The sequence below is a fragment of the Sarcophilus harrisii genome, chromosome 2 (assembly GCF_902635505.1).
Source record: "Sarcophilus harrisii chromosome 2, mSarHar1.11, whole genome shotgun sequence".
Classification (NCBI taxonomy): Eukaryota; Metazoa; Chordata; class Mammalia; order Dasyuromorphia; family Dasyuridae; genus Sarcophilus; species Sarcophilus harrisii.
The window spans coordinates 109,468,034-109,478,838 of record NC_045427.1 but is presented as its reverse complement, the minus strand read 5'-3'; positions in this window follow the sequence as shown (position 1 = coordinate 109,478,838).

The window sequence follows — 10,805 nt, the reverse complement described above, 5'->3', positions numbered from 1 at the left end:
GAAGGGAGAGAGGAGGGAAGGGAGGAAGGGAGGGAGGGAAGAAGGAAGGAGGGAAGGGAGAGAGGGAAAGAGGAAAGGAGGGAGAAAGGAGTCTTCCAATGGATCATTTCCAATTTGTGGGCCAGCTTTACTCACAGAGGTTGTTGTTTGTCTTTCATTCTTGAAGAGGACCATGATATCAGGGAGGTGATACAATGACATGCAAGTAAATTGGATTTAAATGAGGGAGGGCTATGCAAGGCCACCTATCTCACATTCTCCCCCAAAGCCATCTGGGTCCAATTACCATCTATAAATCAAGACAATTGGAGATGGCCCTGGATGAAATGGGAGACCTTGGCCTTTTTGGTCAGACAGGTAGATCCCAAGTGCAGGCTGTAAGATGTAAAATCAATGAGTACATAGGTAAGATGGAAAGTGGTAAGACTGACTTTGGCAGATAACTCCAAGGTATGATTTCAGAGAAAAATTCTGTACCAAAAAATAAATAAATACAGACACACATACACAAAACACTTTTTTCCTATCAACTGTCACAATATCTTACTACTAGAAATTCATTTCTTTGTATTTTAAAGGTTATTTGGTCTTCAGGAGTCTGCTATTATAATACAAATGTCCCTGAGGAGGATAATACTTTCAGTCTTCAAATCTATGAATAGGTGACAGCTGAAAGCAAAGCTCTGTAGGAATGAGGGGAAGAGGACAAACCAGGGAGTGGTAAGGACTTGGGGAGAGATCTGGTAGAGCAAGAAAGGGGAAGCTGAAGGAGCCAAAGATAACCATTACTGACCTTCCATTTTGCCTGGGACAAGACCTAGACACTGTGTGCCTTGTCAGTATGACTGACTTTATCCTCAACACCTATTGATTGAGCCAAGACAAGCAGAGAAGCCTGGAGAAATCACAATACATTGCATATTGAATGGTCCAACCTAACACTTGGGCTTTTAAGCAGGAACTAAATTCAGACTGTGACTCCTAAATGATCTACCTTAATAATCCAAGACTGTTCCCCATTATATCTGTGATCTCACTGGGATGGATATTCCCTCCAACATTGTAGCTAAAAATCCATCCTTACCTAGGCATGAATCTTTCCATTGCTCTGAGGCTGAGCTTTTCTGTCATTTCCTCAAAGACTATAGCATTCAATGATGTCACTATACAGCATCACCAGACAAGCAATGGTGTGTTTTAAAAAAACAAAATTTGCTTTTAGCCATTTAGTTGCTCCAATATGTGCATATATAGGATACAGAATTCATTGCCCCCAGAACATTCTTTGATTACAACTTAAAGGAGATTGAATGAAAGAATAAATATGAAAATGCTTTGAAATCTATGAAACACAGAATTAAGATGCTAGCATTAATCCTCTACTAAAGAATTTGCCCAATTCCTTATTGTAGCATGCAAGTAACCCTGGATTCTTGAAGACTATGCCAATGAAACATAAGATCTAAGAAGAAGAAAGGAAGGGAGGGAGGGAAGCAGGAGGGGAGAACAGAAGGAAGAGATAGGCACTTGCTACAGTATTTTTAACTCTAGTAATGCTAACACTACAATTTCTAATAATAATAGTATTATTAAGAATGCTAATAATATTAATACCACTAGTATTACCACTAATTATAGTTAGCATTTATATAGTTTAAAGTTTGTAGTGCTTTACATACATTATCTCATTTGATTCTCATAACAATCCTGAGAGTTGGGTATTATTATTATCCCCATTTTACAGATAAGAAAACAGGCACAAGTTAAGCAATTTGCTAAGGTCATATAGCTTAGTGTCTGAGGGAAAATTTAACCCTGGTCCAAGTCTTGTTCTTTATCCATAGCCCCACCTAAATGCCTTGGTACTATATTTGTGCTCAATGATTTATTTTTAGTATTACTACTTTATGGAATGCTCTATAGTCTCATCAATAAAGGCACTCCCTCTATTACTGAAGAATGCAACTGATCCAAGCTTTCTTATCTTGTACAATTCTTGTCATGGCTTCCTGGAAATCCTCCATAGGGGATCCACCCAACACCCCGGGAGGTGTAGCTCTGGTTCTTCTGATATTTTATGAGCATCCATGCAGCATTCAATCTGTCTGTGATATTCTTCATTCTTGTTCATTTTCTGTCTATTCAGTTAATTGGCACCTATTTAGTGCCTACTGTGTGCTAAGTTCTGGGAATATGAAGAAAGGCAAAAGGCTGCTTTGAAGAAACTCACTAAAGATGAAGATAGGAAAAATTAGAGACAATCAACAGATCAAAGGTACTACCATTAAGGAGGAAAGGCTTCTTATAGAGGGCAATATTTTAGCTGAGACTTTAAGGAAACCAAGGAAGGAAAACTTGGAGATGAAGAGGGAAAAAATTCCAAGCCTAGGCAATAAACAAAGAATAGGACTGCCATGCTTAGAGTTGGAAAATGGAATGTCTTGCACAAGGAATACCCTGTCCTTAGCGATGTTGTTTTTCACACTTCCTTTGTACAAATCATTCACATGAGTTCAAATCCAGCATCAGACACTAAGTAGTTGTGTGAACTTAAGAAAGTCACTTCACCCTGTTTGCCTGAGTTCTTTATCTGTAGAATGAGCTGGAGAAAAAATTGGCAAACCATTTCAAAATCTTTGCAAAAAGAACTCCAAATGAAGAGTTGGACATGACTGAAACAGCATATACCTTTTATATTCAACATATGGCTTTCCATTGACTTTCAGTTCATATACAGTTGTGACTACCCTAAGATCATGGCATTCCATTCTTTATAGCCATACAGCATTACCAAGAGAACACTTCAGATCTTTAATAGAGTTCTAATTTAGACTAGATTTGCTACTATGGTTAATTAAAATGTTTTAAATAACAGCGTATAATCTGTGACCCCTTACCAAAACTCAGAATTTGGATCAATTGAGTTCAATCTTAATTGCCTTCCTTCTCTTCCTTCGTATTCCACACAGTTTTTTTCCTAGAAATATCAGGATGTATATTGTGTCTACTACCACCCCCACTCCCAGCAAACAAACAAAAAAAAAAAAAAAATAGCTCCTTAGTTTTCACACAAGCACTCAGATTAATATATCTAATATGGGATCAATTTTATTTATTCAGACAAAAAACTATTTGCATGCAACTTTTTAAATAGTCAAAACCAATTCCTTTTTCTAGTTCAATGGTTCTCTACCTGTCCCAGGAACTAATACTGTCTTCCAAAATTATAGTATGAGGCCTTCTCTTAGATAAGGCTTTCCCCAAACAGGAAATAGCATGGGATTAAAAAAGAGTCATCTAGTGGAAATACATCTCCCAGAATATATTATCCTTCCTTGACTTATAACACTTGGATGAAAGATTCTCCCTACCAAAAAAACACATTTGAGATTACTAGAGAGTCAAGCAACCCTCCTCCCTAAGGAGCTCCAACTGCGCCAGGCATCTATATAGCATTATACATATTTTCTTTTATTTTTGTTCCAGGTTTATTTTATTGCTTTTTGTTTTATTTTTTATTTTAAATTTTTTAGGTTATACATGTACATTCATTTTTTACACATTTCTATATGAATCATGTTGAAAGAAAAAAATCAGAACAAAAGAGGGAAAACCACAAGAAAGAAAGGAAAACAAGAAAAAAAAGTGAAAATAGTATACTTTGATCTGCATTCACTCTCAATACTCTCTCTGGATTCAGATGTCATTTTCCATCCAAAGTTTATTAGAGTTTACTGAATTACTTAAAAGAGCTAAATCTATCATAGTTGATCATCACACAATCTTGCTGTTGCTATATACAATATTTTCCCAGTTGTTTGCTTCACTCATCATCAGTTCACCTAAGTCTTTCCAGGCTTTTCTGAAATCAAGTCTGCTCATCATTTCTTATGAAACAATAATATTCCATTACATTCATATATTGTAACTCATATGATGAACATTCACTCAATTTCAAATTCATTGCCATCACAAAAAAGAACTGTTATAAACATTTTTGCACATATGGGTTCTTTTCCTACTTCTATGATCTCTTTGGAATATAGATCCAATCTACTTTATCATTTGTGTGTGTGTGTGTGTGTGTGTGTGTGTGTGTGTGTGTGTGCAGGCACAAGCTCCTCAAAATCCCCTTGCTGCAGACCTATGTAGCCTAGATGGCCTACTGTATGGCCTACTGTACCTGTGAAGAGCAAAGACCAGGATGGCAGTGTTCTTTGTTGTGGTTCCATACAGAATTTCAAGACCTAGAATCATAGATACAGAGCTTAAAGTTACCTTAGAAACCCTCTGGCTAGATGAAGAACATGAGCACCAGAAAAGGTAAGTGAGTTGCCTAAGTTCCCAAAGGTAAATGGCAGAGGGTGGATATGAATGAAGATCCTCTGATGGCCACAAATTAAACTCTTATACTCCCATCCCTGTCTCCCTCTTCTGCTATTATTATGGGCTAATTGGGGACCACTGTGGCTGTGCAAGCTTCTTTCTAGGGAACCAAGACCCTCTCTCTATATATATATATATATAGTTCCCTTTTTCTTGCTTTGATCTATTTTTTTCCAATCTTTCTAGAACCACTATTAAAGATCAAGCTCAAGGACCAGGAGATCATTATATACTTCAACAACAATACTATATGATGACCAGTTCTGATGGACCAGGCCATCCTCAGCAACGAGATCAACCAAATCATTTCTAATGGAGCAGTAATGAACTGAACTAGCTATGCCCAGAAAAAGAACTCTGGGAGATGACTAAAAACCATTATATTGAATTCCCAATCCCTATATTTATGCACACCTGCATTTTTGATTTCCTTCACAAGCTAATTGTACAATATTTCAGAGTCTGATTCTTTTTCTACAGCAAAATAACGTTTTGGTCAGGTATACTTATTGCGTATCTAATTTATATTTTAATATAGTTAACATCTACTGGTCATCCTGCCATCTAGGGGAGGGGGTGGGGGGGGGGTAAGAGGTGAAAAATTGGAACAAGAGGTTTGGCAATTGTTAATGCTGTAAAGTTACCCATGTATATATCCTGTAAATAAAAGGCTATTAAATAAATAAATAAATAAAAATAAAGATCAAGCTCAAGAGTGTAACTCAGGTGTATGAACTAGCCATGGACCATAAATTCCAGTACAATGGCCTAGAATAATGAAAACTTTGAACCTTGCCCAAAATCCCCAAGAGAAGAAGGATTTGCACACTTACTACAGTAGTCATGTTAAAAGACATATTTTAGAATTTTTTATTTAAAATCACATTTGTTGACATCAGGTTTCTTCCAAGCCTTTCATCCTAGATCTGTAACCTCTTACTCATTTGTTCAACTAAGCACTCTAATGCTTTCAAATATGTGACTTTTTAAAAAGGTCTACTACATTCTTAACTATGAGTTTTCAATGTGCCATGTGGCATAAAAACAAAATTTCCATCAGAGCATTCCTTTTAGTTTTATAGTGGAAATAATTGAGTAAATATAATTTCACATATAAGTTCAACAAGCATTCAGTGCTTCCTAAAAGCAAGACATTATCTTAGTTATTCAGGATACAAAGGAAAAAAAATCAAATGATAAACTTAACTTCTAACTCTAGGGGTGGCAAAGTTATATTACCTCCATCCAGTTCAGAGGCTCTGTCCATACAATAAAGATGGGGGGCTCCCAAAGGACAGTACAAGAGGGGAATGTTGTACACCCTATCACACAACATCACTTTCTTCTCGTTTTTCTTTATTACATGGAGGAGAAAGGTATATCCAGAAATGATTTGAGGAAAAAACAAAAGACATTAATAAAAATAAAAAAGATATTAATAAAACTAATTTTAATTAATAAATAAATCTTCTATGTTCAAGTCAGTGCTCAGTTGATACACTCTAAATAAGATCTTTTGATCCCAGATTTTTTTATTGTTAAGTTGTTTCAGTCATATCTAACTCTTCATAAACCCATTTGGGGTTTTCTTGAAAAGATACAGAAGTAGTTTGTCATTTCTTCTCCAGCTCATTTTACAGATGAGGAAACTGAGACAAAGAGGGTGTGACCCAGGATAACACAGTCAAAGTATCTTTGACCAAATTTGAATTCAAGTCCTCCTGACTCCAGAGCCAGCATCCATAACAAGACCTCATTGCCTTGATCCCAGATTAGGATTACCTTAACTAGGAAGGTCAAGCAACTTCTCAGAAACAGGAGGGGTTTCTCACCTGACAGGGCAGAGAAAGACAAAATCATCCCTCCAGGGTTGTAAGGAAGAGGGAGGCTTGCTAGCCCTTCTACTGAGTCCAGACAGCTTTATCACACTCATATATCTTCTTACCTTCCCCAGTCCTACCTCTTCAGTTCCTTGTAGCTCTCCTAAACCATTCCATGAACACCTGAGCTCTGCTAAATTCCAACCCTAAACAAGATAAAGTGCCACATTTTGTTTTATTTTTTCATTCTGAACTCAAAAATATGGACAGAATAACTCAAAAGGAGGATTTTATATAAAACCATAAACCTTTATTTGATCGCACTTGCTTCCTTTTAAAAATATACAATAACTTTCACATGAAAAAGTCCTTGTACATATGTGTTTTCTTTTGAGTTTCTTTTTTCTCTTTCATCCATTTTCCAAAATAACTAAACTGGAAAATGGTCCAGCAGAGATAATTGAATAATTATTTCACTCTGAAATAACACAATGAAAAAAACCCTGAAAAAAACAAAATCCCAGACACAATATTTTAAGAAAACAAAAACTGCCCAGATCTATCCGAATCAGAGGGTATAGTAAAAGTAGAAAAAAAAAATCTTTCAACCACTTCCTAGAAGGAATTCCAAAAGGAAGTCTCAGCCAGACTATCTCAGCCAAAATCCAGAATTTCCATGTAAAAGAAAAATTACTTCAAGCATGTAAAAAAGGAGTATAAGTAATAAGGAACCACAATCAGGATCACAGAAGATCTGGCAGCATCTACAATAGACGAGAGGAATATTGTTTGATCATTTTCAGTTTTGTTCGAGTCTTCATGGCCCCATTCCGACTTTTCTTGGCAAAGATACTGGAAGAGGTTTGCCCTTTCCTTTTCCAGCTCATATTACTGATGAGGAAACTGAGGCAAACAGGGTGAAGTGAGTTAGTCAGAGTCAAACAGCTAGTAAGTGCCTGAGGTCCGATTTGAACCCTTCCTACCCAGGCCCAACAGTCTATCCATTGCACCACTTATCTATCCCAGATGAAAGGAATGTAGTCCTCCAAAAGGCAAATGCTATGGATTTTCTACCAAGAATAAAAACCTGAAAAGCTGAATATAATTTTACAGGGGGCAAATGGATGTTCAATGCAGTAGTTTTAATCTAGGGCCCGTGAATTTAAGAAGAAATTTTGCTGACTATTTTTCAATACAGACACTTATTAGTGGTGTGACTCTGAACAAGTCCCTTCACCTCTGTTTGCCTCAGTTCCCTCATTAGTAAAATGGGGATAATAATAGCATCCACCTCCAGAGTTGTTATGAGGCACTTTGCATATGTGAGTGCTTAATAAATTGTTCCCTTCCCCCTTATTTGGGACAGGAGGTATTGGACCAAAAGGGCCTTAGTCATATATCCTCTAAAAAAAAAAGAGGATTAATAACATGTTCTTAAATATTGAACAGAAAAAAAAAGTAGGTAAGAAAGAAAGAAACTGTTGCCACTTCTGGGGGAAATTGCTAAAGATATTTTTGTACATATGAATCTTTTTTCCTCTTTCTTTTTTTTTTATTTTATTTTATTTTTTTTTTAATTTTTTTTTTATTTAATAGCCTTTTATTTACAGGATATATACATGGGTAACTTTACAGCATTAACAATTGCCAAACCTCTTGTTCCAATTTTTCACCTCTTACCCCCCCACCCCCTCCCCTAGATGACAGGATGACCAGTAGATGTTAAATATATTAAAATATAAATTAGATACACAGTAAGTATACATGACCAAAACGTTATTTTGCTGTACAAAAAGGATCAGATTCTGAAATATTGTACAATTAGCTTGTGAAGGAAATCAAAAATGCAGGTGTGCATAAATATAGGGATTGGGAATTCAATGTAATGGTTTTTAGTCATCTCCCAGAGTTCTTTTTCTGGGCATAGCTAGTTCAGTTCATTACTGCTCCATTAGAAATGATTTGGTTGATCTGATTGCTGAGGATGGCCTGGTCCATCAGAACTGGTCATCATATAGTATTGTTGTTGAAGTATATAATGATCTCCTGGTCCTGCTCATTTCACTCAGCATCAGTTAGTTAAGTCTCTCAGGCCTTTCTGAAATTATCCTGTTGGTCATTTCTTACAGAACAGTAATATTCCATAATATTCATATACCACAATTTATTCAGCCATTCTCAACTGATGGACATCCATTCAGTTTCCAGTTTTAGCCACTACAAAAGGGCTGCCACAAACATTCGTGCACATACAGGTCCCTTTCCCTTCTTTATAATCTCTTTGGGATATAATCCCAGTAGTAACACTGCTGGATCAAAGGGTATGCACAGTTTGATAACTTTTTGAGCATAGTTCCAAACTACTCTCCAGAATGGTTGGATTGTTCACAACTCCACCAACAATGCATCAATGTCCCAGTTTTCCCGCATCCCTCCAACAATCATCATTATTTTTTCCTGTCATCTTAGCCAATCTGACAGGTGTGTAGTGGTATCTTAGAGTTATCTTAATTTGCATTCTCTGATTAATAATGACTTGGAGCATCTTTTCATATGACTAGAAATAGTTTCAATTTCTTCATCTAAGAATTGTCTGTTCATATCCTTTGACCATTTTTCAATTGGAGAATGGCTTGATTTTTATAAATTAGAGTTAATTCTCATATATTTTGGAAATGAGGCCTTTATCAGAACCTTTGACTGTAAAAATATTTTCCCAGTTTATTGCTTCCCTTCTAATCTTGTCTGCATTAGTTTTGTTTGTACAAAAACTTTTCAGTTTGGTATAATCGAAATTTTCTATTTTGTGATCAGTAATGATCTCTAGTTCTGCTTTGGTCATAAAGACCTTCCCTTCCACAGGTCTGAGAGGTAAACTATCCTGTGTTCCTCTAATTTATTAATAATTTCATTCTTTATGCCTAGGTCATGAACCCATTTTGACCTTATCTTGGTGTACGGCGTTAAGTATGGATCAATGCCTAGTTTCTGCCATATTAGTTTCCAATTTTCCCAGCAATTTTTATCAGACAGTAAGTTCTTATCCCAAAAGCTGGGATCTTTGGGTTTGTCAAAGACTAGGTTGCTATATTTGTTGACTGTTTTATCCCTTGAACCTAATCTATTCCACTGATCAACTAATCTATTCCTTAGCCAATACCAAATAGTTTTGGTAACTGCTGCTCTATAATATAAATTTAGATCTGGTACAGCTAAGCCACCTTCATTTGATTTTTTTTTCATTAATTCCCTTGAAATTCTTGACCTTTTGTTTTTCCATATGAACTTTGTTGTTATTTTTTCTAGGTCATTAAAATAGTTTTTTGGGACTCTGATTGGTATAGCGCTAAATAAATAGATTAGTTTAGGTAATATTGTCATCTTTATTATATTTGCTCGCCCTATCCAAGAGCATTTAATATTTTTCCAATTGGTTAGATCAGACTTAATTTGTGTGAAAAGTGGTCTGTAATTTTGCTCATAAAGTTTCTGATTTTCCCTTGGCAGATAGATTCCTAAATATTTTATATTATCAGTAGTTACTTTAAATGGAATTTCTCTTTGTAACTCTTTCCTCTTTATTGAATCTCTTTGGGATGCAGATCTAATGATGGTATTGCCCTGTCAACGTCAACATGCTTTGGGCATGGTTCTACGTTGTTCTGCAGAATGGCGGGACCATTTCAGAATTCCACCAACAATGCTTTAGTGTCCCTACAATTACACATCCTCTGGCATTTGTCGTTTTTCTTTTCTGTTGCATTGGTCGGTCTGGTAGATGTTGGAGTTGTTTTGATTTGCAATTTTCTGATCAGTACAGATTTGGAGCATTTATATTTCATATGACTGTTGATAGCTTTGATGTCTTCTGAGCATTGCCTGTTTGTGTCCTTTGGCCATTTGTCACTTGGGAATGAAAAGAAGAATTTAAGTGTTAAGGGAAGAGAACCTATAGAAATAGGTTTCCTTAAAATAGATTAAGAAAAAATAACAAACAATAATATCTTTAAAGAGGATTTTTTAAATGCCAGTTTAGAAAAAGAAAGTCATATTAGAAACAAGGATAAAAATATAAACTTAACATAACTTTACGTGTGAATGGATTAGATAATCCAATAAAACAAGAATTAGAAATTGAATAAGAAAACAAAGCCCAAAAATCTGTTTATCAGTATTGTTTAGTTTTTTCCTCCATTTTTTCCTTTAAAAATTGTCAAAAAAATAAGATTAAAAAAAGAAAAAATTATCATATTTGGAATGGGTATAATGAAAGAAGAGGGATACTAAAAGAAATTAAGCAACATAGCAACAACTTATATCAATAAAAATTTTTAAAGACTTTTTAAAAAAGAAAGGAGGAAAGAAAATATAAGCTACCTGATATATAAAATAACTAAACTGGGAAATAGTATTAGTGATATCTCCACCCTCTTACCTCACTCCCACTCCCCAGAAAAGTTTGTACTTCCTTTATTTATTTTATTCTAATATCCCTTACTATCTCATGGAGTCATTGATTTCTATTTGACATAATTCCATTTTTATGAAGTTCATTACTTGGATGAGGTTTACCATTTACTCTTCTAAACTATTCTTTTT